General features: G+C 67.0%; 9 non-coding genes and 1 pseudogene across 9 annotated transcripts; all 10 read right to left on the reverse strand.

The window, feature by feature from the left end:
• Positions 1-103: 103 nt before the first annotated feature.
• LOC143640552 (5S ribosomal RNA) lies at positions 104-222 on the reverse strand. The gene has a single exon (XR_013154992.1). It is a non-coding gene; the product is annotated as a 5S ribosomal RNA (ribosomal RNA).
• A 2645-nt stretch (positions 223-2867) lies between these two features.
• LOC143640553 (5S ribosomal RNA) lies at positions 2868-2986 on the reverse strand. Its single transcript, XR_013154993.1, has one exon. It is a non-coding gene; the product is annotated as a 5S ribosomal RNA (ribosomal RNA).
• Positions 2987-5817: 2831 nt separating this feature from the next.
• Positions 5818-5936, reverse strand: LOC143640554 (5S ribosomal RNA). The gene has a single exon (XR_013154994.1). It is a non-coding gene; the product is annotated as a 5S ribosomal RNA (ribosomal RNA).
• Positions 5937-8571: 2635 nt separating this feature from the next.
• On the reverse strand, positions 8572-8689 carry LOC143640571 (5S ribosomal RNA). Its single transcript, XR_013155011.1, has one exon. It is a non-coding gene; the product is annotated as a 5S ribosomal RNA (ribosomal RNA).
• A 2625-nt stretch (positions 8690-11314) lies between these two features.
• LOC143640567 (5S ribosomal RNA) lies at positions 11315-11433 on the reverse strand. Its single transcript, XR_013155007.1, has one exon. It is a non-coding gene; the product is annotated as a 5S ribosomal RNA (ribosomal RNA).
• Positions 11434-14059: 2626 nt separating this feature from the next.
• LOC143640555 (5S ribosomal RNA) lies at positions 14060-14178 on the reverse strand. Its single transcript, XR_013154995.1, has one exon. It is a non-coding gene; the product is annotated as a 5S ribosomal RNA (ribosomal RNA).
• Positions 14179-16804: 2626 nt separating this feature from the next.
• On the reverse strand, positions 16805-16923 carry LOC143640556 (5S ribosomal RNA). The gene has a single exon (XR_013154996.1). It is a non-coding gene; the product is annotated as a 5S ribosomal RNA (ribosomal RNA).
• Positions 16924-19549: 2626 nt separating this feature from the next.
• LOC143640557 (5S ribosomal RNA) lies at positions 19550-19668 on the reverse strand. Its single transcript, XR_013154997.1, has one exon. It is a non-coding gene; the product is annotated as a 5S ribosomal RNA (ribosomal RNA).
• Positions 19669-22290: 2622 nt separating this feature from the next.
• Positions 22291-22399, reverse strand: LOC143640574 (5S ribosomal RNA; annotated as a pseudogene).
• A 2624-nt stretch (positions 22400-25023) lies between these two features.
• Positions 25024-25142, reverse strand: LOC143640558 (5S ribosomal RNA). The gene has a single exon (XR_013154998.1). It is a non-coding gene; the product is annotated as a 5S ribosomal RNA (ribosomal RNA).
• Between the last annotated feature and the right edge of the window lie 184 nt (positions 25143-25326).

Below are 25326 nucleotides of genomic sequence, written 5' to 3' on the forward strand. Positions count from 1 at the left end.
CCCTGCGCCCTACCCCCGCGGGCCCGGGGGTCACGGCCTGAGGCGGTCACGGACACTGTTTCCGGGCCACGCAAGAAAAGTGCGTGTGGGAAGGGGGCGCAAAAGCCTACAGCACCCGGTATTCCCAGGCGGTCTCCCATCCAAGTACTAACCAGGCCCGACCCTGCTTAGCTTCCGAGATCAGACGAGATCGGGCGCGTTCAGGGTGGTATGGCCGTAGACGGCGGAGGCTGCCCCGGAACGCCTCAAGAGCCTGCGCCGGCTTCCACCCTTCAGCCCAGGGGCAGGGGAGGGCAGGGGAGGGCAGGGCAGCGGTGGAGGGGGCCAACACAGCGGGTGTTCCCAGGGGGCCTCCCTCGCCCCGCCCCAGCACTGCCCAGCGCTCCTCAACTCAACTCCAGGCTGGCTTTCTCGCTCCGACCTGACTCGGTCCATGCGGCGGCGCGGGGGTCCTGGGAGACTGGCCGGCTCTCCCTCTCGGGTCCTCGGCCGGGCCGGATCGGGTCGGGGTGGAGTGGGCTAGGCGGGGCTGACAGGGGCTGAGTCCCGCCTCCACCTCTGCCCCTGGGCACCTGGCTCCACCTACCGGGAGCCCCGCCCCGGCCTGGCCTGGCCTCTGCCCCTCCTCGCCGAGCCCCAAGACCCCCGACCCCCGGGCACCCGGCAACCGCACCGCCACCCCACCCAGCCCTTCGCCTGGCCGAGAATCCCCAGAGAATCCCCAGCTGCCGCCGCCCGCGCTACCCTAGCCTAGCCTAGCCGAGCAGAGCCGAGCCGGGCGCCCAGAGAGCCAGGGGCGAAGACGGGAGCAGACACCCCGGCCCCCCGCGCCCCCCACCGGACACCCCAGAGACCCTGACAGAGGCCCAGCGCCCCAGCTGGAAATGCAGTGGGACTGGGCAATGGCGAGTGGCCGGCCACACACAACACCTGTGCGGGGAGCCACCCTCAGGGAGGGCCCGAGGAGGAACACACGCAGGGACCCACAGACAACCGGGCAGCGGGTGGCGAGCCGGCTGTGGCCCGCTGGTTCCCAGTCAGTCAGTCAGTCAGTCAGTCAGTCAGTCAGTCACAGGGCCAGGCTCAGAAGTGCGCCGCTGGGGCGCGGGCCTCGCCCTGAGTTCCCCATCCACTCTGCTTTGTCCACTCTGCACAGCAGCGCTTGGCCGCCCCGCACCCCCACCGCCACCCCCACTCTACCCTACCTCACCCCCACCCCACCACACTCTACCCCACCCCCGAGTGACTCCCTTCGGACTGAGTGCCAAGGTCGGAGGGCTCTGCGCCTTGTTTGTACACCTCAAGGACCAGGACCTGTACAGCACCGCCCTGAGGAAGGGCACAGACCCCTCCGTCCATTTGTCCATGGGCTGTGCTCCCGGAAAGGACCGCCTGTGAAAGTAGCGTTCCGAGTCAAACCCCGTCAGAGCCCAGTCGACGGCCTCACCAGACCGGAAGCCCCCTCACCCGCAAGCCTTGCGGGGGGCGGGGGGGAGCAGCGGTTGCGGGGGGGTCGCGCGCCCACCGGGCCTTCAGGCCCTGCCTCGCGGCCAGGCGTCTCCAGGTGGAGGGTTCGCCGCGAACAAAGGGGCCTCTGCCTCCCTGTCCCCACCGCCCGGCCTTGGCCTTCAGCTCCCCTCGGCACGTGGTCCTCCCCGGCAACCTCCTGGCCCCGAACCACTTGCCTGCTCCGAAGGCTGCTTCCTCCTCTTCTCGGAGCACCTGCCCTCCTTTGACATCTGCTCTCTTGCTTGGCTCCCAGCGCAGCCTCCTAAGACCCTGTGGCCTCCTGGGCCTTCTCTCAGCCTCTGCCCTGCACACACCCTGAAGACGTGCACTCACTTCAAGGGGGATGTGGGAATCCACTCTTACATCCACGGGAAGTTAGATGGGAGATGAGAGAACCTGTGACCGCCCAGTCTCGAGGCTGCCATGGACTGGGTGACTTGCAGCCCAGAGTGAGGTGGCTGGGGTGGGAGGGGGGAAGAGAGGAGTGAGTGTGTGTCTGTGTGTGTGTGTTTGTGAGAGAGAGAGAGAGAGAGAGAGAGAGAGCGAGAGAGACAGGGTGACAGACAGAAGGGCCAAGGAAAGAGACACACTGAGTGGGAGATGGAGACAGGAGGCCTCCTCACAGGCCAGTAGAGTCACAAAGGTGAAGGAGAGATGGATGAGCAGAGAGATAGACAGAAAGACATCTGCTTCCAGAGTGTGTGTGTGTGTGTGTGTGTGTGTGTGAGAGAGAGAGAGAGAGAGAGAGAGAGAGAGACAGAGATAGAGAGAGAGAGAGAGAAAGAGAGAGAGATGGGTGAAGAGACAGACTCAGGGCTGGGACCCTCAGGAGGAAGGCGTTGGGAAGGGAGGCAGAGTTGCCAAGGGACGGACCTAGGGAGAGACGCTGGATGGACTCTCTCACTCCCAGGACCTGGGTGGCCACGCTCTGCTGGTGTGGCAAGAACGGGTGGGGAGCGGCCCCTGCGGGTGGGCCCTGTGTTCTGGGGAAAAGCAGGTGTGCGCCTCCCCACCCCCCATCCGGGAGTGTGAGTGGTGTGGGGGGGTGGGGGTCGGTCAGGGTGCACAGGACTGGTCGAGGCCTGGACCAGGCTCGGCTCCGCCGGGTCGCCTGGAGTGTCCTAGCGTCCCTGGAGAGAGCCAGGCCAGTGTGGCTCACTGCAGGCGCTGGGCGCTGGGCGCCGGAGGCGAGGCGGGAGGCGGGAGGCGGGAGGCCAGCCGCAGGCCTGAAGGGACACCGGGAGCCCAGGGCTGCCCCTGCGCCCTACCCCCGCGGGCCCGGGGGTCACGGCCTGAGGCGGTCACGGACACTGTTTCCGGGCCACGCAAGAAAAGTGCGTGTGGGAAGGGGGCGCAAAAGCCTACAGCACCCGGTATTCCCAGGCGGTCTCCCATCCAAGTACTAACCAGGCCCGACCCTGCTTAGCTTCCGAGATCAGACGAGATCGGGCGCGTTCAGGGTGGTATGGCCGTAGACGGCGGAGGCTGCCCCGGAACGCCTCAAGAGCCTGCGCCGGCTTCCACCCTTCAGCCCAGGGGCAGGGGAGGGCAGGGGAGGGCAGGGCAGCGGTGGAGGGGGCCAACACAGCGGGTGTTCCCAGGGGGCCTCCCTCGCCCCGCCCCAGCACTGCCCAGCGCTCCTCAACTCAACTCCAGGCTGGCTTTCTCGCTCCGACCTGACTCGGTCCATGCGGCGGCGCGGGGGTCCTGGGAGACTGGCCGGCTCTCCCTCTCGGGTCCTCGGCCGGGCCGGATCGGGTCGGGGTGGAGTGGGCTAGGCGGGGCTGACAGGGGCTGAGTCCCGCCTCCACCTCTGCCCCTGGGCACCTGGCTCCACCTACCGGGAGCCCCGCCCCGGCCTGGCCTGGCCTCTGCCCCTCCTCGCCGAGCCCCAAGACCCCCGACCCCCGGGCACCCGGCAACCGCACCGCCACCCCACCCAGCCCTTCGCCTGGCCGAGAATCCCCAGAGAATCCCCAGCTGCCGCCGCCCGCGCTACCCTAGCCTAGCCTAGCCGAGCAGAGCCGAGCCGGGCGCCCAGAGAGCCAGGGGCGAAGACGGGAGCAGACACCCCGGCCCCCCGCGCCCCCCACCGGACACCCCAGAGACCCTGACAGAGGCCCAGCGCCCCAGCTGGAAATGCAGTGGGACTGGGCAATGGCGAGTGGCCGGCCACACACAACACCTGTGCGGGGAGCCACCCTCAGGGAGGGCCCGAGGAGGAACACACGCAGGGACCCACAGACAACCGGGCAGCGGGTGGCGAGCCGGCTGTGGCCCGCTGGTTCCCAGTCAGTCAGTCAGTCAGTCAGTCAGTCACAGGGCCAGGCTCAGAAGTGCGCCGCTGGGGCGCGGGCCTCGCCCTGAGTTCCCCATCCACTCTGCTTTGTCCACTCTGCACAGCAGCGCTTGGCCGCCCCGCACCCCCACCGCCACCCCCACCCTACCCTACCTCACCCCCACCCCACCACACTCTACCCCACCCCCGAGTGACTCCCTTCGGACTGAGTGCCAAGGTCGGAGGGCTCTGCGCCTTGTTTGTACACCTCAAGGACCAGGACCTGTACAGCACCGCCCTGAGGAAGGGCAGAGACCCCTCCGTCCATTTGTCCATGGGCTGTGCTCCCGGAAAGGACCGCCTGTGAAAGTAGCGTTCCGAGTCAAACCCCGTCAGAGCCCAGTCGACGGCCTCACCAGACCGGAATCCCCCTCACCCGCAAGCCTTGCGGGGGGCCGGGGGGAGCAGCGGTTGCGGGGGGTCGCGCGCCCACCGGGCCTTCAGGCCCTGCCTCGCGGCCAGGCGTCTCCAGGTGGAGGGTTCGCCGCGAACAAAGGGGCCTCTGCCTCCCTGTCCCCACCGCCCGGCCTTGGCCTTCAGCTCCCCTCGGCACGTGGTCCTCCCCGGCAACCTCCTGGCCCCGAACCACTTGCCTGCTCCGAAGGCTGCTTCCTCCTCTTCTCGGAGCACCTGCCCTCCTTTGACATCTGCTCTCTTGCTTGGCTCCCAGCGCAGCCTCCTAAGACCCTGTGGCCTCCTGGGCCTTCTCTCAGCCTCTGCCCTGCACACACCCTGAAGACGTGCACTCACTTCAAGGGGGATGTGGGAATCCACTCTTACATCCACGGGAAGTTAGATGGGAGATGAGAGAACCTGTGACCGCCCAGTCTCGAGGCTGCCATGGACTGGGTGACTTGCAGCCCAGAGTGAGGTGGCTGGGGTGGGAGGGGGGAAGAGAGGAGTGAGTGTGTGTCTGTGTGTGTGTTTGTGAGAGAGAGAGAGAGAGAGAGAGAGAGAGCGAGAGAGACAGGGTGACAGACAGAAGGGCCAAGGAAAGAGACACACTGAGTGGGAGATGGAGACAGGAGGCCTCCTCACAGGCCAGTAGAGTCTCAAAGGTGAAGGAGAGATGGATGAGCAGAGAGATAGACAGAAAGACATCTGCTTCCAGAGTGTGTGTGTGTGTGTGTGTGTGTGAGAGAGAGAGAGAGAGAGAGAGAGAGAGCGAGAGAGACAGGGTGACAGACAGAAGGGCCAAGGAAAGAGACACACTGAGTGGGAGATGGAGACAGGAGGCCTCCTCACAGGCCAGTAGAGTCACAAAGGTGAAGGAGAGATGGATGAGCAGAGAGATAGACAGAAAGACATCTGCTTCCAGAGTGTGTGTGTGTGTGTGTGTGTGTGTGAGAGAGAGAGAGAGAGAGAGAGACAGAGATAGAGAGAGAGAGAGAGAAAGAGAGAGAGATGGGTGAAGAGACAGACTCAGGGCTGGGACCCTCAGGAGGAAGGCGTTGGGAAGGGAGGCAGAGTTGCCAAGGGACGGACCTAGGGAGAGACGCTGGATGGACTCTCTCACTCCCAGGACCTGGGTGGCCACGCTCTGCTGGTGTGGCAAGAACGGGTGGGGAGCGGCCCCTGCGGGTGGGCCCTGTGTTCTGGGGAAAAGCAGGTGTGCGCCTCCCCACCCCCCATCCGGGAGTGTGAGTGGTGGGGGGGGGTGGGGGTCGGTCAGGGTGCACAGGACTGGTCGAGGCCTGGACCAGGCTCGGCTCCGCCGGGTCGCCTGGAGTGTCCTAGCGTCCCTGGAGAGAGCCAGGCCAGTGTGGCTCACTGCAGGCGCTGGGCGCTGGGCGCCGGAGGCGAGGCGGGAGGCGGGAGTCGGGAGGCCAGCCGCAGGCCTGAAGGGACACCGGGAGCCCAGGGCTGCCCCTGCGCCCTACCCCCGCGGGCCCGGGGGTCACGGCCTGAGGCGGTCACGGACACTGTTTCCGGGCCACGCAAGAAAAGTGCGTGTGGGAAGGGGGCGCAAAAGCCTACAGCACCCGGTATTCCCAGGCGGTCTCCCATCCAAGTACTAACCAGGCCCGACCCTGCTTAGCTTCCGAGATCAGACGAGATCGGGCGCGTTCAGGGTGGTATGGCCGTAGACGGCGGAGGCTGCCCCGGAACGCCTCAAGAGCCTGCGCCGGCTTCCACCCTTCAGCCCAGGGGCAGGGGAGGGCAGGGGAGGGCAGGGCAGCGGTGGAGGGGGCCAACACAGCGGGTGTTCCCAGGGGGCCTCCCTCGCCCCGCCCCAGCACTGCCCAGCGCTCCTCAACTCAACTCCAGGCTGGCTTTCTCGCTCCGACCTGACTCGGTCCATGCGGCGGCGCGGGGGTCCTGGGAGACTGGCCGGCTCTCCCTCTCGGGTCCTCGGCCGGGCCGGATCGGGTCGGGGTGGAGTGGGCTAGGCGGGGCTGACAGGGGCTGAGTCCCGCCTCCACCTCTGCCCCTGGGCACCTGGCTCCACCTACCGGGAGCCCCGCCCCGGCCTGGCCTGGCCTCTGCCCCTCCTCGCCGAGCCCCAAGACCCCCGACCCCCGGGCACCCGGCAACCGCACCGCCACCCCACCCAGCCCTTCGCCTGGCCGAGAATCCCCAGAGAATCCCCAGCTGCCGCCGCCCGCGCTACCCTAGCCTAGCCTAGCCGAGCAGAGCCGAGCCGGGCGCCCAGAGAGCCAGGGGCGAAGACGGGAGCAGACACCCCGGCCCCCCGCGCCCCCCACCGGACACCCCAGAGACCCTGACAGAGGCCCAGCGCCCCAGCTGGAAATGCAGTGGGACTGGGCAATGGCGAGTGGCCGGCCACACACAACACCTGTGCGGGGAGCCACCCTCAGGGAGGGCCCGAGGAGGAACACACGCAGGGACCCACAGACAACCGGGCAGCGGGTGGCGAGCCGGCTGTGGCCCGCTGGTTCCCAGTCAGTCAGTCAGTCAGTCAGTCAGTCAGTCACAGGGCCAGGCTCAGAAGTGCGCCGCTGGGGCGCGGGCCTCGCCCTGAGTTCCCCATCCACTCTGCTTTGTCCACTCTGCACAGCAGCGCTTGGCCGCCCCGCACCCCCACCGCCACCCCCACCCTACCCTACCTCACCCCCACCCCACCACACTCTACCCCACCCCCGAGTGACTCCCTTCGGACTGAGTGCCAAGGTCGGAGGGCTCTGCGCCTTGTTTGTACACCTCAAGGACCAGGACCTGTACAGCACCGCCCTGAGGAAGGGCACAGACCCCTCCGTCCATTTGTCCATGGGCTGTGCTCCCGGAAAGGACCGCCTGTGAAAGTAGCGTTCCGAGTCAAACCCCGTCAGAGCCCAGTCGACGGCCTCACCAGACCGGAAGCCCCCTCACCCGCAAGCCTTGCGGGGGGCGGGGGGGAGCAGCGGTTGCGGGGGGGTCGCGCGCCCACCGGGCCTTCAGGCCCTGCCTCGCGGCCAGGCGTCTCCAGGTGGAGGGTTCGCCGCGAACAAAGGGGCCTCTGCCTCCCTGTCCCCACCGCCCGGCCTTGGCCTTCAGCTCCCCTCGGCACGTGGTCCTCCCCGGCAACCTCCTGGCCCCGAACCACTTGCCTGCTCCGAAGGCTGCTTCCTCCTCTTCTCGGAGCACCTGCCCTCCTTTGACATCTGCTCTCTTGCTTGGCTCCCAGCGCAGCCTCCTAAGACCCTGTGGCCTCCTGGGCCTTCTCTCAGCCTCTGCCCTGCACACACCCTGAAGACGTGCACTCACTTCAAGGGGGATGTGGGAATCCACTCTTACATCCACGGGAAGTTAGATGGGAGATGAGAGAACCTGTGACCGCCCAGTCTCGAGGCTGCCATGGACTGGGTGACTTGCAGCCCAGAGTGAGGTGGCTGGGGTGGGAGGGGGGAAGAGAGGAGTGAGTGTGTGTCTGTGTGTGTGTGTTTGTGAGAGAGAGAGAAAGAGAGAGAGAGAGAGAGAGCGAGAGAGACAGGGTGACAGACAGAAGGGCCAAGGAAAGAGACACACTGAGTGGGAGATGGAGACAGGAGGCCTCCTCACAGGCCAGTAGAGTCACAAAGGTGAAGGAGAGATGGATGAGCAGAGAGATAGACAGAAAGACATCTGCTTCCAGAGTGTGTGTGTGTGTGTGTGTGTGAGAGAGAGAGAGAGAGAGAGAGAGAGACAGAGATAGAGAGAGAGAGAGAGAAAGAGAGAGAGATGGGTGAAGAGACAGACTCAGGGCTGGGACCCTCAGGAGGAAGGCGTTGGGAAGGGAGGCAGAGTTGCCAAGGGACGGACCTAGGGAGAGACGCTGGATGGACTCTCTCACTCCCAGGACCTGGGTGGCCACGCTCTGCTGGTGTGGCAAGAACGGGTGGGGAGCGGCCCCTGCGGGTGGGCCCTGTGTTCTGGGGAAAAGCAGGTGTGCGCCTCCCCACCCCCCATCCGGGAGTGTGAGTGGTGGGGGGGGGTGGGGGTCGGTCAGGGTGCACAGGACTGGTCGAGGCCTGGACCAGGCTCTGCTCCGCCGGGTCGCCTGGAGTGTCCTAGCGTCCCTGGAGAGAGCCAGGCCAGTGTGCCTCACTGCAGGCGCTGGGCGCTGGGCGCCGGAGGCGAGGCGGGAGGCGGGAGGCGGGAGGCCAGCTGCAGGCCTGAAGGGACACCAGGAGCCCAGGGCTGCCCCTGCGCCCTACCCCCGCGGGCCCGGGGGTCACGGCCTGAGGCGGTCACGGACACTGTTTCCGGGCCACGCAAGAAAAGTGCGTGTGGGAAGGGGGCGCAAAAGCCTACAGCACCCGGTATTCCCAGGCGGTCTCCCATCCAAGTACTAACCAGGCCCGACCCTGCTTAGCTTCCAGATCAGACGAGATCGGGCGCGTTCAGGGTGGTATGGCCGTAGACGGTGGAGGCTGCCCCGGAATGCCTCAAGAGCCTGCGCCGGCTTCCACCCTTCAGCCCAGGGGCAGGGGAGGGCAGGGGAGGGCAGGGCAGCGGTGGAGGGGGCCAACACAGCGGGTGTTCCCAGGGGGCCTCCCTCGCCCCGCCCCAGCACTGCCCAGCGCTCCTCAACTCAACTCCAGGCTGGCTTTCTCGCTCCGACCTGACTCGGTCCCCGCGGCGGCGCGGGGGTCCTGGGAGACTGGCCGGCTCTCCCTCTCGGGTCCTCGGCCGGGCCGGATCGGGTCGGGGTGGAGTGGGCTAGGCGGGGCTGACAGGGGCTGAGTCCCGCCTCCACCTCTGCCCCTGGGCACCTGGCTCCACCTACCGGGAGCCCCGCCCCGGCCTGGCCTGGCCTCTGCCCCTCCTCGCCGAGCCCCAAGACCCCCGACCCCCGGGCACCCGGCACCCGCACCGCCACCCCACCCAGCCCTTCGCCTGGCCGAGAATCCCCAGAGAATCCCCAGCTGCCGCCGCCCGCGCTACCCTAGCCTAGCCTAGCCGAGCAGAGCCGAGCCGGGCGCCCAGAGAGCCAGGGGCGAAGACGGGAGCAGACACCCCGGCCCCCCGCGCCCCCCACCGGACACCCCAGAGACCCTGACAGAGGCCCAGCGCCCCAGCTGGAAATGCAGTGGGACTGGGCAATGGCGAGCGGCCGGCCACACACAACACCTGTGCGGGGAGCCAACCTCAGGGAGGGCCCGAGGAGGAACACACGCAGGGACCCACAGACAACCGGGCAGCGGGTGGCGAGCCGGCTGTGGCCCGCTGGTTCCCAGTCAGTCAGTCAGTCAGTCAGTCACAGGGCCAGGCTCAGAAGTGCGCCGCTGGGGCGCGGGCCTCGCCCTGAGTTCCCCATCCACTCTGCTTTGTCCACTCTGCACAGCAGCGCTTGGCCGCCCCGCACCCCCACCGCCACCCCCACCCTACCCTACCTCACCCCCACCCCACCACACTCTACCCCACCCCCGAGTGACTCCCTTCGGACTGAGTGCCAAGGTCGGAGGGCTCTGCGCCTTGTTTGTACACCTCAAGGACCAGGACCTGTACAGCACCGCCCTGAGGAAGGGCACAGACCCCTCCGTCCATTTGTCCATGGGCTGTGCTCCCGGAAAGGACCGCCTGTGAAAGTAGCGTTCCGAGTCAAACCCCGTCAGAGCCCAGTCGACGGCCTCACCAGACCGGAAGCCCCCTCACCCGCAAGCCTTGCGGGGGGCGGGGGGAGCAGCGGTTGCGGGGGGTCGCGCGCCCACCGGGCCTTCAGGCCCTGCCTCGCGGCCAGGCGTCTCCAGGTGGAGGGTTCGCCGCGAACAAAGGGGCCTCTGCCTCCCTGTCCCCACCGCCCGGCCTTGGCCTTCAGCTCCCCTCGGCACGTGGTCCTCCCTGGCAACCTCCTGGCCCCGAACCACTTGCCTGCTCCGAAGGCTGCTTCCTCCTCTTCTCGGAGCACCTGCCCTCCTTTGACATCTGCTCTCTTGCTTGGCTCCCAGGGCAGCCTCCTAAGACCCTGTGGCCTCCTGGGCCTTCTCTCAGCCTCTGCCCTGCACACACCCTGAAGACGTGCACTCACTTCAAGGGGGATGTGGGAATCCACTCTTACATCCACGGGAAGTTAGATGGGAGATGAGAGAACCTGTGACCGCCCAGTCTCGAGGCTGCCATGGACTGGGTGACTTGCAGCCCAGAGTGAGGTGGCTGGGGTGGGAGGGGGGAAGAGAGGAGTGAGTGTGTGTCTGTGTGTGTGTGTTTGTGAGAGAGAGAGAAAGAGAGAGAGAGAGAGAGAGCGAGAGAGACAGGGTGACAGACAGAAGGGCCAAGGAAAGAGACACACTGAGTGGGAGATGGAGACAGGAGGCCTCCTCACAGGCCAGTAGAGTCACAAAGGTGAAGGAGAGATGGATGAGCAGAGAGATAGACAGAAAGACATCTGCTTCCAGAGTGTGTGTGTGTGTGTGTGTGTGAGAGAGAGAGAGAGAGAGAGAGAGAGACAGAGATAGAGAGAGAGAGAGAGAAAGAGAGAGAGATGGGTGAAGAGACAGACTCAGGGCTGGGACCCTCAGGAGGAAGGCGTTGGGAAGGGAGGCAGAGTTGCCAAGGGACGGACCTAGGGAGAGACGCTGGATGGACTCTCTCACTCCCAGGACCTGGGTGGCCACGCTCTGCTGGTGTGGCAAGAACGGGTGGGGAGCGGACCCTGCGGGTGGGCCCTGTGTTCTGGGGAAAAGCAGGTGTGCGCCTCCCCACCCCCCATCCGGGAGTGTGAGTGGTGGGGGGGGGTGGGGGTCGGTCAGGGTGCACAGGACTGGTCGAGGCCTGGACCAGGCTCTGCTCCGCCGGGTCGCCTGGAGTGTCCTAGCGTCCCTGGAGAGAGCCAGGCCAGTGTGGCTCACTGCAGGCGCTGGGCGCTGGGCGCCGGAGGCGAGGCGGGAGGCGGGAGGCGGGAGGCCAGCCGCAGGCCTGAAGGGACACCGGGAGCCCAGGGCTGCCCCTGCGCCCTACCCCCGCGGGCCCGGGGGTCACGGCCTGAGGCGGTCACGGACACTGTTTCCGGGCCACGCAAGAAAAGTGCGTGTGGGAAGGGGGCGCAAAAGCCTACAGCACCCGGTATTCCCAGGCGGAATCCCATCCAAGTACTAACCAGGCCCGACCCTGCTTAGCTTCCGAGATCAGACGAGATCGGGCGCGTTCAGGGTGGTATGGCCGTAGACGGCGGAGGCTGCCCCGGAACGCCTCAAGAGCCTGCGCCGGCTTCCACCCTTCAGCCCAGGGGCAGGGGAGGGCAGGGGAGGGCAGGGCAGCGGTGGAGGGGGCCAACACAGCGGGTGTTCCCAGGGGGCCTCCCTCGCCCCGCCCCAGCACTGCCCAGCGCTCCTCAACTCAACTCCAGGCTGGCTTTCTCGCTCCGACCTGACTCGGTCCCCGCGGCGGCGCGGGGGTCCTGGGAGACTGGCCGGCTCTCCCTCTCGGGTCCTCGGCCGGGCCGGATCGGGTCGGGGTGGAGTGGGCTAGGCGGGGCTGACAGGGGCTGAGTCCCGCCTCCACCTCTGCCCCTGGGCACCTGGCTCCACCTACCGGGAGCCCCGCCCCGGCCTGGCCTGGCCTCTGCCCCTCCTCGCCGAGCCCCAAGACCCCCGACCCCCGGGCACCCGGCACCCGCACCGCCACCCCACCCAGCCCTTCGCCTGGCCGAGAATCCCCAGAGAATCCCCAGCTGCCGCCGCCCGCGCTACCCTAGCCTAGCCTAGCCGAGCAGAGCCGAGCCGGGCGCCCAGAGAGCCAGGGGCGAAGACGGGAGCAGACACCCCGGCCCCCCGCGCCCCCCACCGGACACCCCAGAGACCCTGACAGAGGCCCAGCGCCCCAGCTGGAAATGCAGTGGGACTGGGCAATGGCGAGCGGCCGGCCACACACAACACCTGTGCGGGGAGCCAACCTCAGGGAGGGCCCGAGGAGGAACACACGCAGGGACCCACAGACAACCGGGCAGCGGGTGGCGAGCCGGCTGTGGCCCGCTGGTTCCCAGTCAGTCAGTCAGTCAGTCAGTCACAGGGCCAGGCTCAGAAGTGCGCCGCTGGGGCGCGGGCCTCGCCCTGAGTTCCCCATCCACTCTGCTTTGTCCACTCTGCACAGCAGCGCTTGGCCGCCCCGCACCCCCACCGCCACCCCCACCCTACCCTACCTCACCCCCACCCCACCACACTCTACCCCACCCCCGAGTGACTCCCTTCGGACTGAGTGCCAAGGTCGGAGGGCTCTGCGCCTTGTTTGTACACCTCAAGGACCAGGACCTGTACAGCACCGCCCTGAGGAAGGGCACAGACCCCTCCGTCCATTTGTCCATGGGCTGTGCTCCCGGAAAGGACCGCCTGTGAAAGTAGCGTTCCGAGTCAAACCCCGTCAGAGCCCAGTCGACGGCCTCACCAGACCGGAAGCCCCCTCACCCGCAAGCCTTGCGGGGGGCGGGGGGGAGCAGCGGTTGCGGGGGGTCGCGCGCCCACCGGGCCTTCAGGCCCTGCCTCGCGGCCAGGCGTCTCCAGGTGGAGGGTTCGCCGCGAACAAAGGGGCCTCTGCCTCCCTGTCCCCACCGCCCGGCCTTGGCCTTCAGCTCCCCTCGGCACGTGGTCCTCCCCGGCAACCTCCTGGCCCCGAACCACTTGCCTGCTCCGAAGGCTGCTTCCTCCTCTTCTCGGAGCACCTGCCCTCCTTTGACATCTGCTCTCTTGCTTGGCTCCCAGCGCAGCCTCCTAAGACCCTGTGGCCTCCTGGGCCTTCTCTCAGCCTCTGCCCTGCACACACCCTGAAGACGTGCACTCACTTCAAGGGGGATGTGGGAATCCACTCTTACATCCACGGGAAGTTAGATGGGAGATGAGAGAACCTGTGACCGCCCAGTCTCGAGGCTGCCATGGACTGGGTGACTTGCAGCCCAGAGTGAGGTGGCTGGGGTGGGAGGGGGGAAGAGAGGAGTGAGTGTGTGTCTGTGTGTGTGTGTTTGTGAGAGAGAGAGAAAGAGAGAGAGAGAGAGAGAGCGAGAGAGACAGGGTGACAGACAGAAGGGCCAAGGAAAGAGACACACTGAGTGGGAGATGGAGACAGGAGGCCTCCTCACAGGCCAGTAGAGTCACAAAGGTGAAGGAGAGATGGATGAGCAGAGAGATAGACAGAAAGACATCTGCTTCCAGAGTGTGTGTGTGTGTGTGTGTGTGAGAGAGAGAGAGAGAGAGAGAGAGAGACAGAGATAGAGAGAGAGAGAGAGAAAGAGAGAGAGATGGGTGAAGAGACAGACTCAGGGCTGGGACCCTCAGGAGGAAGGCGTTGGGAAGGGAGGCAGAGTTGCCAAGGGACGGACCTAGGGAGAGACGCTGGATGGACTCTCTCACTCCCAGGACCTGGGTGGCCACGCTCTGCTGGTGTGGCAAGAACGGGTGGGGAGCGGCCCCTGCGGGTGGGCCCTGTGTTCTGGGGAAAAGCAGGTGTGCGCCTCCCCACCCCCCATCCGGGAGTGTGAGTGGTGGGGGGGGGTGGGGGTCGGTCAGGGTGCACAGGACTGGTCGAGGCCTGGACCAGGCTCTGCTCCGCCGGGTCGCCTGGAGTGTCCTAGCGTCCCTGGAGAGAGCCATGCCAGTGTGGCTCACTGCAGGCGCTGGGCGCTGGGCGCCGGAGGCGAGGCGGGAGGCGGGAGGCGGGAGGCCAGCCGCAGGCCTGAAGGGACACCGGGAGCCCAGGGCTGCCCCTGCGCCCTACCCCCGCGGGCCCGGGGGTCACGGCCTGAGGCGGTCACGGACACTGTTTCCGGGCCACGCAAGAAAAGTGCGTGTGGGAAGGGGGCGCAAAAGCCTACAGCACCCGGTATTCCCAGGCGGTCTCCCATCCAAGTACTAACCAGGCCCGACCCTGCTTAGCTTCCGAGATCAGACGAGATCGGGCGCGTTCAGGGTGGTATGGCCGTAGACGGCAGAGGCTGCCCCGGAACGCCTCAAGAGCCTGCACCAGCTTCCACCCTTCAGCCCAGGGGCAGGGGAGGGCAGGGGAGGGCAGGGCAGCGGTGGAGGGGGCCAACACAGCGGGTGTTCCCAGGGGGCCTCCCTCGCCCCGCCCCAGCACTGCCCAGCGCTCCTCAACTCAACTCCAGGCTGGCTTTCTCGCTCCGACCTGACTCGGTCCATGCGGCGGCGCGGGGGTCCTGGGAGACTGGCCGGCTCTCCCTCTCGGGTCCTCGGCCGGGCCGGATCGGGTCGGGGTGGAGTGGGCTAGGCGGGGCTGACAGGGGCTGAGTCCCGCCTCCACCTCTGCCCCTGGGCACCTGGCTCCACCTACCGGGAGCCCCGCCCCGGCCTGGCCTGGCCTCTGCCCCTCCTCGCCGAGCCCCAAGACCCCCGACCCCCGGGCACCCGGCACCCGCACCGCCACCCCACCCAGCCCTTCGCCTGGCCGAGAATCCCCAGAGAATCCCCAGCTGCCGCCGCCCGCGCTACCCTAGCCTAGCCTAGCCGAGCAGAGCCGAGCCGGGCGCCCAGAGAGCCAGGGGCGAAGACGGGAGCAGACACCCCGGCCCCCCGCGCCCCCCACCGGACACCCCAGAGACCCTGACAGAGGCCCAGCGCCCCAGCTGGAAATGCAGTGGGACTGGGCAATGGCGAGCGGCCGGCCACACACAACACCTGTGCGGGGAGCCAACCTCAGGGAGGGCCCGAGGAGGAACACACGCAGGGACCCACAGACAACCGGGCAGCGGGTGGCGAGCCGGCTGTGGCCCGCTGGTTCCCAGTCAGTCAGTCAGTCAGTCAGTCACAGGGCCAGGCTCAGAAGTGCGCCGCTGGGGCGCGGGCCTCGCCCTGAGTTCCCCATCCACTCTGCTTTGTCCACTCTGCACAGCAGCGCTTGGCCGCCCCGCACCCCCACCGCCACCCCCACCCTACCCTACCTCACCCCCACCCCACCACACTCTACCCCACCCCCGAGTGACTCCCTTCGGACTGAGTGCCAAGGTCGGAGGGCTCTGCGCCTTGTTTGTACACCTCAAGGACCAGGACCTGTACAGCACCGCCCTGAGGAAGGGCACAGACCCCTCCGTCCATTTGTCCATGGGCTGTGCTCCCGGAAAGGACCGCCTGTGAAAGTAGCGTTCCGAGTCAAACCCCGTCAGAGCCCAGTCGACGGCCTCACCAGACCGGAAGCCCCCTCACCCGCAAGCCTTGCGGGGGGCGGGGGGGAGCAGCGGTTGCGGGGGGTCGCGCGCCCACCGGGCCTTCAGGCCCTGCCTCGCGGCCAGGCGTCTCCAGGTGGAGGGTTCGCCGCGAACAAAGGGGCCTCTGCCTCCCTGTCCCCACCGCCCGGCCTTGGCCTTCAGCTCCCCTCGGCACGTGGTCCTCCCCGGCAACCTCCTGGCCCCGAACCACTTGCCTGCTCCGAAGGCTGCTTCCTCCTCTTCTCGGAGCACCTGCCCTCCTTTGACATCTGCTCTCTTGCTTGGCTCCCAGCGCAGCCTCCTAAGACCCTGTGGCCTCCTGGGCCTTCTCTCAGCCTCTGCCCTGCACACACCCTGAAGACGTGCACTCACTTCAAGGGGGATGTGGGAATCCACTCTTACATCCACGGGAAGTTAGATGGGAGATGAGAGAACCTGTGACCGCCCAGTCTCGAGGCTGCCATGGACTGGGTGACTTGCAGCCCAGAGTGAGGTGGCTGGGGTGGGAGGGGGGAAGAGAGGAGTGAGTGTGTGTCTGTGTGTGTGTGTTTGTGAGAGAGAGAGAAAGAGAGAGAGAGAGAGAGAGCGAGAGAGACAGGGTGACAGACAGAAGGGCCAAGGAAAGAGACACACTGAGTGGGAGATGGAGACAGGAGGCCTCCTCACAGGCCAGTAGAGTCACAAAGGTGAAGGAGAGATGGATGAGCAGAGAGATAGACAGAAAGACATCTGCTTCCAGAGTGTGTGTGTGTGTGTGTGTGTGAGAGAGAGAGAGAGAGAGAGAGAGAGACAGAGATAGAGAGAGAGAGAGAGAAAGAGAGAGAGATGGGTGAAGAGACAGACTCAGGGCTGGGACCCTCAGGAGGAAGGCGTTGGGAAGGGAGGCAGAGTTGCCAAGGGACGGACCTAGGGAGAGACGCTGGATGGACTCTCTCACTCCCAGGACCTGGGTGGCCACGCTCTGCTGGTGTGGCAAGAACGGGTGGGGAGCGGCCCCTGCGGGTGGGCCCTGTGTTCTGGGGAAAAGCAGGTGTGCGCCTCCCCACCCCCCATCCGGGAGTGTGAGTGGTGGGGGGGGGTGGGGGTCGGTCAGGGTGCACAGGACTGGTCGAGGCCTGGACCAGGCTCTGCTCCGCCGGGTCGCCTGGAGTGTCCTAGCGTCCCTGGAGAGAGCCAGGCCAGTGTGCCTCACTGCAGGCGCTGGGCGCTGGGCGCCGGAGGCGAGGCGGGAGGCGGGAGGCGGGAGGCCAGCTGCAGGCCTGAAGGGACACCAGGAGCCCAGGGCTGCCCCTGCGCCCTACCCCCGCGGGCCCGGGGGTCACGGCCTGAGGCGGTCACGGACACTGTTTCCGGGCCACGCAAGAAAAGTGCGTGTGGGAAGGGGGCGCAAAAGCCTACAGCACCCGGTATTCCCAGGCGGTCTCCCATCCAAGTACTAACCAGGCCCGACCCTGCTTAGCTTCCGAGATCAGACGAGATCGGGCGCGTTCAGGGTGGTATGGCCGTAGACGGCGGAGGCTGCCCCGGAACGCCTCAAGAGCCTGCGCCGGCTTCCACCCTTCAGCCCAGGGGCAGGGGAGGGCAGGGGAGGGCAGGGCAGCGGTGGAGGGGGCCAACACAGCGGGTGTTCCCAGGGGGCCTCCCTCGCCCCGCCCCAGCACTGCCCAGCGCTCCTCAACTCAACTCCAGGCTGGCTTTCTCGCTCCGACCTGACTCGGTCCCCGCGGCGGCGCGGGGGTCCTGGGAGACTGGCCGGCTCTCCCTCTCGGGTCCTCGGCCGGGCCAGATCGGGTCGGGGTGGAGTGGGCTAGGCGGGGCTGACAGGGGCTGAGTCCCGCCTCCACCTCTGCCCCTGGGCACCTGGCTCCACCTACCGGGAGCCCCGCCCCGGCCTGGCCTGGCCTCTGCCCCTCCTCGCCGAGCCCCAAGACCCCCGACCCCCGGGCACCCGGCACCCGCACCGCCACCCCACCCAGCCCTTCGCCTGGCCGAGAATCCCCAGAGAATCCCCAGCTGCCGCCGCCCGCGCTACCCTAGCCTAGCCTAGCCGAGCAGAGCCGAGCCGGGCGCCCAGAGAGCCAGGGGCGAAGACGGGAGCAGACACCCCGGCCCCCCGCGCCCCCCACCGGACACCCCAGAGACCCTGACAGAGGCCCAGCGCCCCAGCTGGAAATGCAGTGGGACTGGGCAATGGCGAGCGGCCGGCCACACACAACACCTGTGCGGGGAGCCAACCTCAGGGAGGGCCCGAGGAGGAACACACGCAGGGACCCACAGACAACCGGGCAGCGGGTGGCGAGCCGGCTGTGGCCCGCTGGTTCCCAGTCAGTCAGTCAGTCAGTCAGTCACAGGGCCAGGCTCAGAAGTGCGCCGCTGGGGCGCGGGCCTCGCCCTGAGTTCCCCATCCACTCTGCTTTGTCCACTCTGCACAGCAGCGCTTGGCCGCCCCGCACCCCCACCGCCACCCCCACCCTACCCTACCTCACCCCCACCCCACCACACTCTACCCCACCCCCGAGTGACTCCCTTCGGACTGAGTGCCAAGGTCGGAGGGCTCTGCGCCTTGTTTGTACACCTCAAGGACCAGGACCTGTACAGCACCGCCCTGAGGAAGGGCACAGACCCCTCCGTCCATTTGTCCATGGGCTGTGCTCCCGGAAAGGACCGCCTGTGAAAGTAGCGTTCCGAGTCAAACCCCGTCAGAGCCCAGTCGACGGCCTCACCAGACCGGAAGCCCCCTCACCCGCAAGCCTTGCGGGGGGCGGGGGGGAGCAGCGGTTGCGGGGGGTCGCGCGCCCACCGGGCCTTCAGGCCCTGCCTCGCGGCCAGGCGTCTCCAGGTGGAGGGTTCGCCGCGAACAAAGGGGCCTCTGCCTCCCTGTCCCCACCGCCCGGCCTTGGCCTTCAGCTCCCCTCGGCACGTGGTCCTCCCCGGCAACCTCCTGGCCCCGAACCACTTGCCTGCTCCGAAGGCTGCTTCCTCCTCTTCTCGGAGCACCTGCCCTCCTTTGACATCTGCTCTCTTGCTTGGCTCCCAGCGCAGCCTCCTAAGACCCTGTGGCCTCCTGGGCCTTCTCTCAGCCTCTGCCCTGCACACACCCTGAAGACGTGCACTCACTTCAAGGGGGATGTGGGAATCCACTCTTACATCCACGGGAAGTTAGATGGGAGATGAGAGAACCTGTGACCGCCCAGTCTCGAGGCTGCCATGGACTGGGTGACTTGCAGCCCAGAGTGAGGTGGCTGGGGTGGGAGGGGGGAAGAGAGGAGTGAGTGTGTGTCTGTGTGTGTGTGTTTGTGAGAGAGAGAGAAAGAGAGAGAGAGAGAGAGAGCGAGAGAGACAGGGTGACAGACAGAAGGGCCAAGGAAAGAGACACACTGAGTGGGAGATGGAGACAGGAGGCCTCCTCACAGGCCAGTAGAGTCACAAAGGTGAAGGAGAGATGGATGAGCAGAGAGATAGACAGAAAGACATCTGCTTCCAGAGTGTGTGTGTGTGTGTGTGTGTGAGAGAGAGAGAGAGAGAGAGAGAGAGACAGAGATAGAGAGAGAGAGAGAGAAAGAGAGAGAGATGGGTGAAGAGACAGACTCAGGGCTGGGACCCTCAGGAGGAAGGCGTTGGGAAGGGAGGCAGAGTTGCCAAGGGACGGACCTAGGGAGAGACGCTGGATGGACTCTCTCACTCCCAGGACCTGGGTGGCCACGCTCTGCTGGTGTGGCAAGAACGGGTGGGGAGCGGCCCCTGCGGGTGGGCCCTGTGTTCTGGGGAAAAGCAGGTGTGCGCCTCCCCACCCCCCATCCGGGAGTGTGAGTGGTGGGGGGGGGTGGGGGTCGGTCAGGGTGCACAGGACTGGTCGAGGCCTGGACCAGGCTCTGCTCCGCCGGGTCGCCTGGAGTGTCCTAGCGTCCCTGGAGAGAGCCAGGCCAGTGTGCCTCACTGCAGGCGCTGGGCGCTGGGCGCCGGAGGCGAGGCGGGAGGCGGGAGGCGGGAGGCCAGCTGCAGGCCTGAAGGGACACCAGGAGCCCAGGGCTGCCCCTGCGCCCTACCCCCGCGGGCCCGGGGGTCACGGCCTGAGGCGGTCACGGACACTGTTTCCGGGCCACGCAAGAAAAGTGCGTGTGGGAAGGGGGCGCAAAAGCCTACAGCACCCGGTATTCCCAGGCGGTCTCCCATCCAAGTACTAACCAGGCCCGACCCTGCTTAGCTTCCGAGATCAGACGAGATCGGGCGCGTTCAGGGTGGTATGGCCGTAGACGGCGGAGGCTGCCCCGGAACGCCTCAAGAGCCTGCGCCGGCTTCCACCCTTCAGCCCAGGGGCAGGGGAGGGCAGGGGAGGGCAGGGCAGCGGTGGAGGGGGCCAACACAGCGGGTGTTCCCAGGGGGCCTCCCTCGCCCCGCCCCAGCACTGCCCAGCGCTCCTCAACTCAACTCCAGGCTGGCTTTCTCGCTCCGACCTGACTCGGTCCCCGCGGCGGCGCGGGGGTCCTGGGAGACTGGCCGGCTCTCCCTCTCGGGTCCTCGGCCGGGCCGGATCGGGTCGGGGTGGAGTGGGCTAGGCGGGGCTGACAGGGGCTGAGTCCCGCCTCCACCTCTGCCCCTGGGCACCTGGCTCCACCTACCGGGAGCCCCGCCCCGGCCTGGCCTGGCCTCTGCCCCTCCTCGCCGAGCCCCAAGACCCCCGACCCCCGGGCACCCGGCAACCGCACCGCCACCCCACCCAGCCCTTCGCCTGGCCGAGAATCCCCAGAGAATCCCCAGCTGCCGCCGCCCGCGCTACCCTAGCCTAGCCTAGCCGAGCAGAGCCGAGCCGGGCGCCCAGAGAGCCAGGGGCGAAGACGGGAGCAGACACCCCGGCCCCCCGCGCCCCCCACCGGACACCCCAGAGACCCTGACAGAGGCCCAGCGCCCCAGCTGGAAATGCAGTGGGACTGGGCAATGGCGAGTGGCCGGCCACACACAACACCTGTGCGGGGAGCCACCCTCAGGGAGGGCCCGAGGAGGAACACACGCAGGGACCCACAGACAACCGGGCAGCGGGTGGCGAGCCGGCTGTGGCCCGCTGGTTCCCAGTCAGTCAGTCAGTCAGTCAGTCAGTCAGTCAGTCAGTCACAGGGCCAGGCTCAGAAGTGCGCCGCTGGGGCGCGGGCCTCGCCCTGAGTTCCCCATCCACTCTGCTTTGTCCACTCTGCACAGCAGCGCTTGGCCGCCCCGCACCCCCACCGCCACCCCCACCCTACCCTACCTCACCCCCACCCCACCACACTCTACCCCACCCCCGAGTGACTCCCTTCGGACTGAGTGCCAAGGTCGGAGGGCTCTGCGCCTTGTTTGTACACCTCAAGGACCAGGACCTGTACAGCACCGCCCTGAGGAAGGGCACAGACCCCTCCGTCCATTTGTCCATGGGCTGTGCTCCCGGAAAGGACCGCCTGTGAAAGTAGCGTTCCGAGTCAAACCCCGTCAGAGCCCAGTCGACGGCCTCACCAGACCGGAAGCCCCCTCACCCGCAAGCCTTGCGGGGGGCGGGGGGGAGCAGCGGTTGCGGGGGGTCGCGCGCCCACCGGGCCTTCAGGCCCTGCCTCGCGGCCAGGCGTCTCCAGGTGGAGGGTTCGCCGCGAACAAAGGGGCCTCTGCCTCCCTGTCCCCACCGCCCGGCCTTGGCCTTCAGCTCCCCTCGGCACGTGGTCCTCCCCGGCAACCTCCTGGCCCCGAACCACTTGCCTGCTCCGAAGGCTGCTTCCTCCTCTTCTCGGAGCACCTGCCCTCCTTTGACATCTGCTCTCTTGCTTGGCTCCCAGCGCAGCCTCCTAAGACCCTGTGGCCTCCTGGGCCTTCTCTCAGCCTCTGCCCTGCACACACCCTGAAGACGTGCACTCACTTCAAGGGGGATGTGGGAATCCACTCTTACATCCACGGGAAGTTAGATGGGAGATGAGAGAACCTGTGACCGCCCAGTCTCGAGGCTGCCATGGACTGGGTGACTTGCAGCCCAGAGTGAGGTGGCTGGGGTGGGAGGGGGGAAGAGAGGAGTGAGTGTGTGTCTGTGTGTGTGTGTTTGTGAGAGAGAGAGAGAGAGAGAGAGAGAGAGCGAGAGAGACAGGGTGACAGACAGAAGGGCCAAGGAAAGAGACACACTGAGTGGGAGATGGAGACAGGAGGCCTCCTCACAGGCCAGTAGAGTCACAAAGGTGAAGGAGAGATGGATGAGCAGAGAGATAGACAGAAAGACATCTGCTTCCAGAGTGTGTGTGTGTGTGTGTGTGTGTGTGTGAGAGAGAGAGAGAGAGAGAGAGACAGAGATAGAGAGAGAGAGAGAGAAAGAGAGAGAGATGGGTGAAGAGACAGACTCAGGGCTGGGACCCTCAGGAGGAAGGCGTTGGGAAGGGAGGCAGAGTTGCCAAGGGACGGACCTAGGGAGAGACGCTGGATGGACTCTCTCACTCCCAGGACCTGGGTGGCCACGCTCTGCTGGTGTGGCAAGAACGGGTGGGGAGCGGCCCCTGCGGGTGGGCCCTGTGTTCTGGGGAAAAGCAGGTGTGCGCCTCCCCACCCCCCATCCGGGAGTGTGAGTGGTGGGGGGGGGTGGGGGTCGGTCAGGGTGCACAGGACTGGTCGAGGCCTGGACCAGGCTCGGCTCCGCCGGGTCGCCTGGAGTGTCCTAGCGTCCCTGGAGAGAGCCAGACCAGTGTGGCTCACTGCAGGCGCTGGGCGCTGGGCGCCGGAAGGCGGGAGGCCAGCCGCAGGCCTGAAGGGACACCGGGAGCCCAGGGCTGCCCCTGCGCCCTACCCCCGCGGGCCCGGGGGTCACGGCCTGAGGCGGTCACGGACACTGTTTCCGGGCCACGCAAGAAAAGTGCGTGTGGGAAGGGGGCGCAAAAGCCTACAGCACCCGGTATTCCCAGGCGGTCTCCCATCCAAGTACTAACCAGGCCCGACCCTGCTTAGCTTCCGAGATCAGGCGCGTTCAGGGTGGTATGGCCGTAGACGGCAGAGGCTGCCCCGGAACGCCTCAAGAGCCTGCACCGGCTTCCACCCTTCAGCCCAGGGGCAGGGGAGGGCAGGGGAGGGCAGGGCAGCGGTGGAGGGGGCCAACACAGCGGGTGTTCCCAGGGGGCCTCCCTCGCCCCGCCCCAGCACTGCCCAGCGCTCCTCAACTCAACTCCAGGCTGGCTTTCTCGCTCCGACCTGACTCGGTCCCCGCGGCGGCGCGGGGGTCCTGGGAGACTGGCCGGCTCTCCCTCTCGGGTCCTCGGCCGGGCCGGATCGGGTCGGGGTGGAGTGGGCTAGGCGGGGCTGACAGGGGCTGAGTCCCGCCTCCACCTCTGCCCCTGGGCACCTGGCTCCACCTACCGGGAGCCCCGCCCCGGCCTGGCCTGGCCTCTGCCCCTCCTCGCCGAGCCCCAAGACCCCCGACCCCCGGGCACCCGGCACCCGCACCGCCACCCCACCCAGCCCTTCGCCTGGCCGAGAATCCCCAGAGAATCCCCAGCTGCCGCCGCCCGCGCTACCCTAGCCTAGCCTAGCCGAGCAGAGCCGAGCCGGGCGCCCAGAGAGCCAGGGGCGAAGACGGGAGCAGACACCCCGGCCCCCCGCGCCCCCCACCGGACACCCCAGAGACCCTGACAGAGGCCCAGCGCCCCAGCTGGAAATGCAGTGGGACTGGGCAATGGCGAGCGGCCGGCCACACACAACACCTGTGCGGGGAGCCAACCTCAGGGAGGGCCCGAGGAGGAACACACGCAGGGACCCACAGACAACCGGGCAGCGGGTGGCGAGCCGGCTGTGGCCCGCTGGTTCCCAGTCAGTCAGTCAGTCAGTCAGTCACAGGGCCAGGCTCAGAAGTGCGCCGCTGGGGCGCGGGCCTCGCCCTGAGTTCCCCATCCACTCTGCTTTGTCCACTCTGCACAGCAGCGCTTGGCCGCCCCGCACCCCCACCGCCACCCCCACCCTACCCTACCTCACCCCCACCCCACCACACTCTACCCCACCCCCGAGTGACTCCCTTCGGACTGAGTGCCAAGGTCGGAGGGCTCTGCGCCTTGTTTGTACACCTCAAGGACCAGGACCTGTACAGCACCGCCCTGAGGAAGGGCACAGACCCCTCCGTCCATTTGTCCATGGGCTGTGCTCCCGGAAAGGACCGCCTGTGAAAGTAGCGTTCCGAGTCAAACCCCGTCAGAGCCCAGTCGACGGCCTCACCAGACCGGAAGCCCCCTCACCCGCAAGCCTTGCGGGGGGCGGGGGGGAGCAGCGGTTGCGGGGGGTCGCGCGCCCACCGGGCCTTCAGGCCCTGCCTCGCGGCCAGGCGTCTCCAGGTGGAGGGTTCGCCGCGAACAAAGGGGCCTCTGCCTCCCTGTCCCCACCGCCCGGCCTTGGCCTTCAGCTCCCCTCGGCACGTGGTCCTCCCCGGCAACCTCCTGGCCCCGAACCACTTGCCTGCTCCGAAGGCTGCTTCCTCCTCTTCTCGGAGCACCTGCCCTCCTTTGACATCTGCTCTCTTGCTTGGCTCCCAGCGCAGCCTCCTAAGACCCTGTGGCCTCCTGGGCCTTCTCTCAGCCTCTGCCCTGCACACACCCTGAAGACGTGCACTCACTTCAAGGGGGATGTGGGAATCCACTCTTACATCCACGGGAAGTTAGATGGGAGATGAGAGAACCTGTGACCGCCCAGTCTCGAGGCTGCCATGGACTGGGTGACTTGCAGCCCAGAGTGAGGTGGCTGGGGTGGGAGGGGGGAAGAGAGGAGTGAGTGTGTGTCTGTGTGTGTGTGTTTGTGAGAGAGAGAGAGAGAGAGAGAGAGAGAGAGCGAGAGAGACAGGGTGACAGACAGAAGGGCCAAGGAAAGAGACACACTGAGTGGGAGATGGAGACAGGAGGCCTCCTCACAGGCCAGTAGAGTCACAAAGGTGAAGGAGAGATGGATGAGCAGAGAGATAGACAGAAAGACATCTGCTTCCAGAGTGTGTGTGTGTGTGTGTGTGTGTGTGAGAGAGAGAGAGAGAGAGAGAGACAGAGATAGAGAGAGAGAGAGAGAAAGAGAGAGAGATGGGTGAAGAGACAGACTCAGGGCTGGGACCCTCAGGAGGAAGGCGTTGGGAAGGGAGGCAGAGTTGCCAAGGGACGGACCTAGGGAGAGACGCTGGATGGACTCTCTCACTCCCAGGACCTGGGTGGCCACGCTCTGCTGGTGTGGCAAGAACGGGTGGGGAGCGGCCCCTGCGGGTGGGCCCTGTGTTCTGGGGAAAAGCAGGTGTGCGCCTCCCCACCCCCCATCCGGGAGTGTGAGTGGTGGGGGGGGGTGGGGGTCGGTCAGGGTGCACAGGACTGGTCGAGGCCTGGACCAGGCTCGGCTCCGCCGGGTCGCCTGGAGTGTCCTAGCGTCCCTGGAGAGAGCCAGGCCAGTGTGGCTCACTGCAGGCGCTGGGCGCTGGGCGCCGGAGGCGAGGCGGGAGGCGGGAGGCGGGAGGCCAGCTGCAGGCCTGAAGGGACACCAGGAGCCCAGGGCTGCCCCTGCGCCCTACCCCCGCGGGCCCGGGGGTCACGGCCTGAGGCGGTCACGGACACTGTTTCCGGGCCACGCAAGAAAAGTGCGTGTGGGAAGGGGGCGCAAAAGCCTACAGCACCCGGTATTCCCAGGCGGTCTCCCATCCAAGTACTAACCAGGCCCGACCCTGCTTAGCTTCCGAGATCAGACGAGATCGGGCGCGTTCAGGGTGGTATGGCCGTAGACGGCGGAGGCTGCCCCGGAACGCCTCAAGAGCCTGCGCCGGCTTCCACCCTTCAGCCCAGGGGCAGGGGAGGGCAGGGGAGGGCAGGGCAGCGGTGGAGGGGGCCAACACAGCGGGTGTTCCCAGGGGGCCTCCCTCGCCCCGCCCCAGCACTGCCCAGCGCTCCTCAACTCAACTCCAGGCTGG

Source organism: Callospermophilus lateralis, unplaced genomic scaffold (genome assembly GCF_048772815.1).
Source record: "Callospermophilus lateralis isolate mCalLat2 unplaced genomic scaffold, mCalLat2.hap1 Scaffold_3270, whole genome shotgun sequence".
NCBI lineage: Eukaryota > Metazoa > Chordata > Mammalia > Rodentia > Sciuridae > Callospermophilus > Callospermophilus lateralis.